General features: G+C 36.2%; 1 protein-coding gene and 1 pseudogene across 1 annotated transcript in view; both read right to left on the reverse strand.

The window, feature by feature from the left end:
• The window catches only part of LOC104982487 (glycerophosphodiester phosphodiesterase domain-containing protein 4-like), a 96,011-nt gene that overhangs the window by 42,789 nt on the left and 42,723 nt on the right, over positions 1 to 10,499 (reverse strand). The window lies entirely within an intron of this gene.
• On the reverse strand, positions 3,667 to 4,249 carry LOC104982417 (annotated as a pseudogene).

The raw sequence follows: 10,499 nt of genomic DNA on the forward strand, positions 1-10,499 counted from the left end.
TCACTCAAAATCACATCCATCAAGTCAGTGATGCCATCCAGCCATCTCATCCTCTGTCGTCCCCTTCTCCTCCTGCCCCCAATCCCTCCCAGCATCAGAGTCTTTTCCAATGAGTCAACTCTTCGCATGAGGTGGCCAAAGTACTGGAGTTTCAACTAATAGGTAAACTGTAAGTGACACGTCCAATCACTCAACTCAGCAGTGAACAACTGCAGGATTAAAATTCAGGCCTGACGCTAGGATTCCTTCCTTGGGTGTATTATCTCCCACTATACATACATATAATGCTAGAATAAGGCTATTCAACTGAAATAAACAGTGTGTTTAGTGAAAGAGCTCAAAGTATTTGGTTGTTCTAGAATGTGAAACAAAATATAATTAAAGACAAGTGAGTGTGTACAATAAATTATATAAGATTTGAGGGAGGAGAACTGTTGATATATTTGCTTTGGTTTGTAATATCTGCAAATAATGAGTGTGGTAAGAAGCAATTAAATGTATCAAAATTTGGACAAAGTTCAGTTTAACTCATTTAAAAAGATAGTTAAAAGGCTTTTGAATTTCTGTGACAAATGTTACCTTATTGTATGACTATAATTCAATTTTATCTTTGTTAAAATGCCAAATGGATCTTTGACTATTTGGTCTTCTTCTTAAAATATGGACTGAACCTTTACTTACATTGTGGGTTGTCATCTGTCCACTTAGCAAAGGTCCCATATTTCCCTCAAATAACTTATGCTTCATTATTGCATGCCCTAAATTTGGCATGCCCTTTATTATTTTTAGATAACAAAAACAAATGTTTTTCACTTTTTGAGGAACATAAGTTCTGCTATTTTTATTTTAAAAGTGTTTATCAGTATGGTTGATAATAAAACTAGAATTATTCTCTGTTCTTAGATACCTAACTCTCCAAAATTAAATGACCTATATACCATAACATTTTTATGTTATCTTCCAAACATAGGATACTAAATTAAGAAAAATAAAAATAAGTTTTTTACATCCTAAATTATGTGCTATTCCTCAACAAAATATCAAAAGTTGTCTCTTTCATGATGCAAACCTGACTGTAGCACTTACAAGCAAGGATAATACAATTAGATATATTATGCTCTGTATCACTTTTACTCTTTTCCTTGTCTTAAAATATCAACAATGTCTTTCACAGAGCAAAAGCTTTTCATTTTCATGACGTCTAATTTATCCATCCAGTTTTCTTTTAAAGATGATGCTTTTGATGTTCCAAGAGCTCTTTATGTAATCCAAGGTTACCACAATTTTCTACTATATATTCTATTAGAAGTTTTATACTAAATAAAAAATTTAATTTAGGAGTTACATATTCCTTTTCTGATGCTCTTTTTCTACAGAGATTTGAGTTTCTCACCTATATTGTTTTCCTTCTCTTTGAAGAACTTCTTTTGATGGTTTTTGCAATTATATAGTCCACTCTTTTCTTGTATGCGTGGTTTCTAGACTGATGGGAAGTCTGTTGTAATTCTTATCTTTGTTCTTCAATAGGTAAGGATATCTTTCCTCCTGGCTGACTTCTTTAGAGAATTTTTTGTGTTTGATTTTCTGCAATTTGAATGCAATGTGCTTAGGTATAGAATTTTTAATAATTATCCTGCTTCATGTTCTCTGAACATGAAGCATTACAACAAACAAAGCTAGTGGAGATGATGGAATTCCAGATGAGCTACTTCAAATCCTAAAAGATGATGTTGCTAAAGTGCTGCACTCAATATGCCAGCAAATTTTGAAAACTCAGTAGTGGCTACAGGACTGGAAAAAGTCAGTCTTCATTCCAATCCCAAACAAGGGCAATGCCAAAGAATGTTCAAACTACTGCACAATTGCACTCATTTCACATGCTAGCAAGATCATGCTCAAAATCCTCCAAGCTAGGCTTCAACAATACATGAACTGAAAAATTTCAGATGTTCAAACTGGATTTAGAAAAGGTAGAGGAAAACCAGAGATCCAATATCAACATCTGTTGGGTTACAGAAAAAGCAAGGGAATTCCAGAAAAACATCTGAAACTCTGCTTCACTGACTACACTAAAGCCTTTGACTGTATGAATCACAACAAACTGTGGAATACTCTTCAAGAGATGGGAATAGCAAACCACCTTACCCGCCTCCTGAGAAACCTGTATTCAGGTCAAGAAGCAACAGTTAGAAACAGATATGGAACAACACACTGGTTCAAAATTGGGAAAGGAGTATGTCAAAGCTGTATATCGTCACCTCTGATTAGATTACGGTATTTGAGGTTTGTTTTTTCTTTAAATATTGACCTTGTATTCTGTGTTCAAACTAAACTCAGTCCTAGGATGTTGCTATAGATTCCCAGGGATTTTATATGATCAGTTTAGTTCAGTCAGTTCAGTCGTGTCCGACTCTTTGCGACCCCATGAATCGCAGCACGCCAGGCCTCCCTGTCCATCACCAACTCCCGGAGTTCACTCAAAATCACATCCATCAGGTCAGTGATACCATCCAGCCATCTCAGCCTCTGACGTCCCCTTTTCCTCCTGTCCCCAATCCCTCCCAGCATCAGGTCCTCTGCAAATAGAAATCGTTTTATTTCTTCCTTTCCAACACCTATACCTGTTTCCTCTCTATTGTACTGGTGCGGGCTCAATATAATGTTGACTTGAGTGGTAAGATATCCTTTCTTTTTCCAGGTCTTGTGGAAAATGAATTAATTCAGTCTTTCACCATTAGTATAATGACAGCTGTAAGTATACCAGAGGTTACTTCTATCAAGTTAAGAAAGTCTTTACTTTTTAGTTTACAAAGAGTTTTTTTAAATGAAAAATGGAACTGAATTATATCAAATGATCTGCATGTATTGAGATTATATGACTTTCTTCGTGTATGTTAACATGATAAAAAATCATTCATTTCTAAACTGTAAGCACCAACGTGTATTCTCATGATAAAACTCCTTTAATTAAGATATGCTCTTTTTACACGTTGTTGGATTTTGTTGAGGTTATTTCAGTCTATATTCATGAGGGATATCAGTCCTGAGGTTTATGAAAATGCCTTTGTTTGTTATCAGAGAAATACTGGGCTGATCAAATTACACTGGGAATTATGCTCTCTTGTTGGATTTTCTAGAAGATTATTTGTGGAATCAGTATAATTTTTTTCTTGTACAACCGCAGAATTCACCAGTGAGCACACCTGCATCTGGAATTTTCTGTTGAAAGTTTTTACACTACAATGTTAGTTTTTTTATGTATTTCTTATTGAGTTTTTCAAAAGATAAAATTTATATTTCAAGGCAGGACAAACAAATTTAAGGATAAAATGCTCTTTCTCTGTCCTTTGGCCCTCCTTCCCCCTACCCCACCCCTTCAATGTGCAATGTGCTTCTGCCTTGAACATCAACAAGATCTCAAAGATGGGAATGACTGCTTTACTGGAAACATCAATTTTTACTTTTTTCTGATGCTACTAATGTGATGTCTTAAAAGATTAGCATTCTTTCTCAACTCTGCAAGGGTTCATGGTGACTTTCTGCTCACTTTATATGTGCTTATCTGGTCTATTTATCTTTGGTGAATGTTATGTAAAATGTCAGCATGTCATTTTTTTTTTTTGAAAAGCACTTGTTAATATTTAATTAATTTCCCAGCATGTGGCTTTAAGCCACCAGGAAACAAGCCCCATCTACATGCTTAATCTCACCTCTTCTGCTGAAGAATTTGGCTTTCATGATGACAGGCTGCTCTGGGAGCTTTCCCTTCCCCAGAACTTTGTAGTAAATAGATCACACCACATGAGTAATAAGAACAGCACCAGTCTTGTTCTTGGCAGCATTTACTTGGGTCTGCTCACTGACTCGGAGAAGGTGATGGCACCCCACTCCAGTGTTCTTGCCTGGAGAATCCCAGGGATGGCGGAGCCTGGGGGGGGGCTGCCATCTATGGGGTCACACAGAGTTGGACACGACTGAAGTGACTTAGCAGCAGCAGCTCACTGACTAAGGTCCACAATTTATCAAGGTCGATAGTTGGGCAGAAACTCTGGTTCCTCTTTTAGTGGTAATGCCTCATACCAACTTTCCCAGAGTACCCTGGGTGACAGCTGTCCAAGTTGACCCTGTGGTGATGCACGCTACCCGCATTGCCTCGGCCTCCTAGGTGTTTTCGGTGTTTGCCCATGTGGCTGTGGTTGTGGCTCACGTGGTCCCTAAGTTTCCGGGTCTTCCTTAGTCTGGATGGCATGTTGTCGGCCTAGACGAGAGAGGTCAGCATGTCACTGTGATGTATGATCTTTTGTCTTGAAAACCTATATGACTATGCCTTGAATGTCAACTACTAGAACAGTTCTCAGAGCTTTTGAGAGTCTGTCTCCTGGTTATAATCTTCAGTTTGGCTCAAATTCTCTTTTTAAAAATTTGATTGTTAATTGAATTTTCATGATACAAAGAATTGTTCCATTTCATCTAAATTGGCAGATTTATGCACATGGACTTAAATACTACAACCATGCCTAATTTTACAACTGGATTAACAACTGGTTCTGAAAGCTCTGAAATCTATTTAGTTCTTATGAGCCAGTACGAGCTCCACTATTCACTTTCATTATTACCTTTGTTAATGACTGGAGGGTCTGAATTGATGAACATTCTTTCATTCCTAATGTTTGAAATTTGTGGATTTTCTTTTTGTCTTGGTCAATTGACTAGATGTTTATCAATTTTGTTGATCTCTAAAGAATAAACTTTTGTTTCATTGATGTTTTCTATTTCTCTGTTTCCATTTCACTGATTTGTGCTTTTTATTTTTTTTTCTCTTCTGTTTACCTCAAGTTAAATTTGCTCTTTTTCTAGCTTATTAAAGAGGAAGCTTACATTTTTTATTTGTAACAAAATCAAATGTTTCTTTCCTAACATAAGCAGATAATCCCAGGAGTTTTTCTCCAGTCACTGCCATAGTTGCATTCCACCAATTTTTAAAAAACTTTATGCATTTTTCGTTGTGCTGAGTCTTCATTATTGTGTGTGGGCTTTCTCTAGCTACATAATTGGGGGCTACCCTTCTTTGCAGTGTGCAAGCTTCTCACTGTGGTGGCTTCTCATTGTTGAGTATGTGCTCTAGGGGCATGGGCTCAGTAGTTGTGGTACATGTACTTAGTTGCTCTGTGGCATGTGGGATCTCCTCGGACCCACAAAGGGATCAAACCTTTGTCCCCTGCATTGGCCACAGGATTACCAGGGGAGCTCCGCCCATTTAAAAAAAATTTTTATTCAATGTAAAATTCAATGCAATTTTCTCTGAGATTTCTCCCCTTTTTTCTATGAGTTATTTAGAGGTATGGGTTTTTTTTGTTTGTTTGTTTGTTTTGTGTTTTGTTTTAGCTTTTGGGAAGTTTTCAATTCTAAAGAAAACCAAATCCAAATTTTGGAGCTTAACAACTCAACAGATATGATGAAGAATGCATGAGACAGCATTTGAAATACAGAAATGGAAGAGAGAATAAATGAGCTGGAAGAAAGGAATCTACCAATGCTTCAGGTGGAAGAGGAGAGAGAGCTAAGATTTCTAAAATAGTTAAGAAACACTACACACAGTATCAGATTCATTAAGAAAGCCAAAATACAGATGATGGGTATACCAGAATAAGAGAAGGGAAAAGGTGGGAGAGCACTTATGTAAAGAAGTAATAGCTGGGAACTTCCTAAACCTGGACATACAAACCCATAAAGATAAGAGATCACCTTATCTCAATGCAAAATGACCTTCTCCAAGACACATTATAAGGGAGATGTCAGGGTCCATGATAAAAAAAGAAACTAGGGGGAAAAGTTCAGTATTGCCCAAAGGAATCCCCATTAGATTACCAGCAAAACTCTATAGGCCAGAAAGGAGTGGAATGACATATTGAAAGTACTGAAAGATAAAAACTGCTTGTCCAGAATACTCTATCCAACAAAGTTATTCTTTAGATAGGAGAAATTCAGGCTCTCCCAGACAAACAAAGATTAAGGAGTTCATCAGCACTAGATCTGCCTCACAAGAAACATTGACAGGAGTTCTTCCAAGTAAAAGATAAAAGTATACATAGCTCTCAGTAATGTAGGAAACTGTAACTCTAGTTTAGAACAAAGTGTTAAACATTAAACGATCATATAAAGGTTAAAGGAAGGAGCTTCGTAAAAAACTATAGCTACTACAACGTGGCAACAAACTCATAGAATAAAGAGAGATAATTTCTACAGAGAAAATATAAAAAGAGAGGACAGCGAATTAAGAAAAATTGCTATCAACAGGAAAAAGACTATTTAATCTATGAGAAAGATGTCCTATGCAAACCCCATGATACTCAGAAAACAAAAATCTAGAACACAGATAGTAAACATAAAGAGGAAAACTCAGCAAGCAATCACGGAAAATCACTGAATTACAAAGTAAGACAGAAACACAAGAAAAAAGAAACAGTGGCGATATGGAACAACTAGAAAACAAAAGATAAATTTGCAGTAGTAAGTTCTTATATATCAACAATCATCTGAAATGTAAATGGACTGAACTCACCAATCAGAAGGCACAGAGTGGTGGGATAGATTAAAAAATAAGACTGAACTGTATGGTGTCTTCAGGATACTTGTTTCAGTTCTAAAGATACACACAGACTCAAAATGAAGGGACCGAAGATGATATTCCATGCAAATAATAATCAAAAGAAAGCAAGTGTAGTTATACTTATGCCCAACAAAATAAACTTTAGGGTGAAATGGTAACCAGGGACAAAGAAAGTCACGATGTAATGATAAAAGGGTTAAAACATCAACAATACATAACATCATAAATATTGGGTTGGCTAAAATGTTCATTCATTTTTTCCCATAAGATGGTTCTAGAAGCACTTGGCTGTCTAACTTCATTTGAAACAATTTTGTTAGATTCTATTGTGACAGCTGTTGTTCAGTTCAGTTCAGTTCAGTCACTCAGTTGTGTCTGACTTTTTGTGATCCCATGGACTGCAGCATGCCAGGCTTCCCTGTCCATTACAACTCCCAGAGCTTACTCAAACTCATGCCCATTGAGCTGGTGACACCATCAAACCATCTCATCCTCTGTCGTCTCCTTCTCCTCCCATCTTCAATCTTCAATCTTTTCCAGCATCAGGGTCTTTTCAAATGAGAAAAATTGCTAGACTATTTAAAAACTTTTTAAAAACTAATCAAAATTGGTGAATTTTTGGGTAGCTATTTTATTTCATCTTTAATGCTTCATAATGATATTTTTTATGTTAATTTCTGCTGTATATCAACATGAGTCAGTCATAGGTATACATAGGTCCCTTCCCTCTTGAACTTCCCTTCCACTCTCACCCCATTCTATCCCTCTAGGTTGTTACAGAGCACTGAATGTGAGCTCCCTGAATCATACAGCAATTGTGTAGCCATTTTAATATGGAAGATGGAATAAAAAAGCAAAATTTTCAGCATATTATGCTTTATTATTTCAAGAAAGGCAAAACACAACTGAAATACAAAAAAAGATTTGTGCAGTGTATGGAGACGGTGCTGTGACTGATGGAACATGTCAAAAGTAGTTTGTGAAGTTCAGTGCTGGAGATTTCTAAACAGACTGGAGACCAGTTGAAATTGATAGTGACCAAATTGAGACACTAATTGAGAACAATCAAAGTTATACTACAAGGGAGATAGTCGACATACTCAAAATAACCACGTCAGGTGTTAAAGATCATTTGTACTAGCTTGGTTATGTTTATTGCTTTGATGTTTGGGTTCCACGTAAGTTAAATGAAAAAGGCCTTGAAAGTATTTCTGCATGCGATTCTCTAGTTAAACATAATGAAAACATTTCATTTTTAAAACAAATTGTGATTGGTGATGAAAAGTGGATATTGTACAATAATGTGGAACAGAAATGATTGTGGGGCAAGCAAAATGAACCACCACCAACCACACCTGGTCCTCATCCACAGAAGGTGACGATGTGTATATGGTGGGATTGGAAGGGAGTCCTCTATTATGAGCTCATTCAGGAAGACCAAATGACTAATTCCAACAAGTATTGCTCTCAGACCAACTGAAAGCAGCATTCAATGAAAAGTATCCAGAATTAGTCAGCAGAAAATAATCTTCCATCAGGGTAATGCAAGCCTGCATGTTTGATGATCGGGCAAAAACTGTTACAGTTTGGTTGGAAAGTTCTGATTCAACTGCCATATTCATCAGACATTGCATCTTTGGATTTCTGTTGATTTTGATCTTTACAAAATTCTCTTAGTGGAAAAAATTTCAGTTTCCCGAAAGATTGTACAAGGCACCTGGAACAGTTCCTTGCTCACAAAGATAAAACGTTTTGAAAAGCGAATTATCAAGTTGCCAGAAAAATGGCAGAAGGTAGTGAAACAAAATGGTGAATACGTTGTTTAATAAACTCCTTGGTGAAAATGAAAAAACATCTTTCATTTTTACTTAACAGCTTAAGGAGCTGTTTGGCCAACCCAATATTTAATAACTTATTCTCACCACTCCTCTGAATTTAGGTACAAATTCTCTTTACTGAGTCACTGTGTTTCAGGGCAATGCAGTTATTTGCATAAACTGAATAAAAATATGTGCCCCTTTACACTGGGATATAACTGGAAAAACTGATTGTGTTGTAAAGGTCATATCTGAAGGATCATATCTGAGAATAAATGTCATTTAATCGAATATGACAAGTCACCAGTCCCCACTAAGGACACATATATGATCAGTATTTGGAACCAATGCCTATGAGCCTTCCTAGGCAAACTATCTGGTGTCCCCTGTTGTACACGGGGGCTTCCCTGGTGGCTCAGCTGGTAAAGAATCTGCCTGCAATGCAGGAGACCTGTATTTGATCCCTGGGTTGGGAAGATCCTGTGGAGAAGGGAAAGGCTACTCACTTCAGTATTCTGGCCTGGAGAATTCCATGGACTGTATAGTCCATGGGGTTGCAAAGAGTCAGGCATGACTCTTGTACATTGAGTCAAGATGTTGTACATTGTTTCAGCATTACAGGTAAGAAAGATCAATGACTAGCAGGAAAAGGAAAGAGAAATTTGCACATATTTGTAGCTATAGATGTGAAACCTGGTTCAAGTGAACTTCTAACTTTTAAAGTAGTAGTGAGAAAAAGAGCTCTGGAATGACAGGGACTATTAAAAGTGAAATTCTAGACTCCTTATATACTCTCTAGACAGAACCTCATTTAAAAGCCTTAGTAGTTGTACAACACAATCTGACTCTAGATTTGCTGATTATACAACAAGGAACCTTATGTGTAGTAATCAACCCTTTTAACTGCACTGATGTAAATCAATAAAGACAAATAACACAAATCACAATGAGAACAGCCTCTAAATAGTCCATAGAGTTTATTCATGATCACAAGAGGGGAATTAATTATTTAAAACTCAGAAACAAGGCTTGTTGAACCCTCCAGTATTATGGTAGCACATTTTTTTTCTTACCAGGCACACCTAAATGTCATCTCTCAAGGGAATGTATCTTTCTTTGAATTATTTATTATTAATTAGGGACAGACTATGTAAAGTTAGATGTTGACTTCTAGAAAACTGATAAAAGAGGAAAAGATTTTTGTGTGGTAGAGATGCAAATGAGTTTTGATATTGAAGAGAACTCTAAAAGTAAACTTTATTGTCACAGAGTATATTAACCAAAACAATACACTAGATTTGTATCCAACTTAGCAATGCAATTTTAGTATTTCTTTGTTGCACTGAGTATTTGCATGTTGGTTTCTCACTTTTCTTTTGAGTGGGGTTTGTCATCCTGCTTGTTCCCACATGAATATGCTAAATAAAACTTGTACTCTGCTTACTGTCTATATGCATGAGAATTACATCTCTGTAATTTTGAGATTTATACTTTCACAAAAGGATATAAAAATGTTCCACACAAGGGGGTTTTACTGGATAAACAGGAACTCAGCTTAAGCTTCCAGAGACAACTCCCAGAATTTTTGTATCTATTTTTATTTCATTACTGATCAGATTAACTACTTAATTTTCACACTTAATCTCAAGAAAAACAAATGTACTAACAAATAATCATCAACTCACCACCATATCAATCCATAATTATACCTATCCAAATGAAGAGAAACCCAGAGTACTTTTTACAAAGAAAACCAATTTTTCTTCGGAAAATTATCCAAACATTCAAATATTTAAAATTATGTGCTATCACCACATTGACCACCAGTAAACATACATCATGCAAGTAAAGAAAACACAAACAAACCTAAAAACAAAGCTGCTTAGATAACCATATTTGAACCTGAGGCTTCAGGATACTCCTCAGTAGCTAAAGCAATAGCAAAACAAAGCATTTCAAACATATCATCTAAATATGCTAAGAAAAAACTGTTAATCCTAAAAGAAGCCACCAAAATTTATTACAATAACATATCTAATCACACCACTTACCATGGAGACTTTTACCAGCCA

Source organism: Bison bison, unplaced genomic scaffold, assembly GCF_000754665.1.
Source record: "Bison bison bison isolate TAMUID 2011002044 unplaced genomic scaffold, Bison_UMD1.0 scf7180017864531, whole genome shotgun sequence".
Taxonomy (NCBI): Eukaryota; Metazoa; Chordata; class Mammalia; order Artiodactyla; family Bovidae; genus Bison; species Bison bison.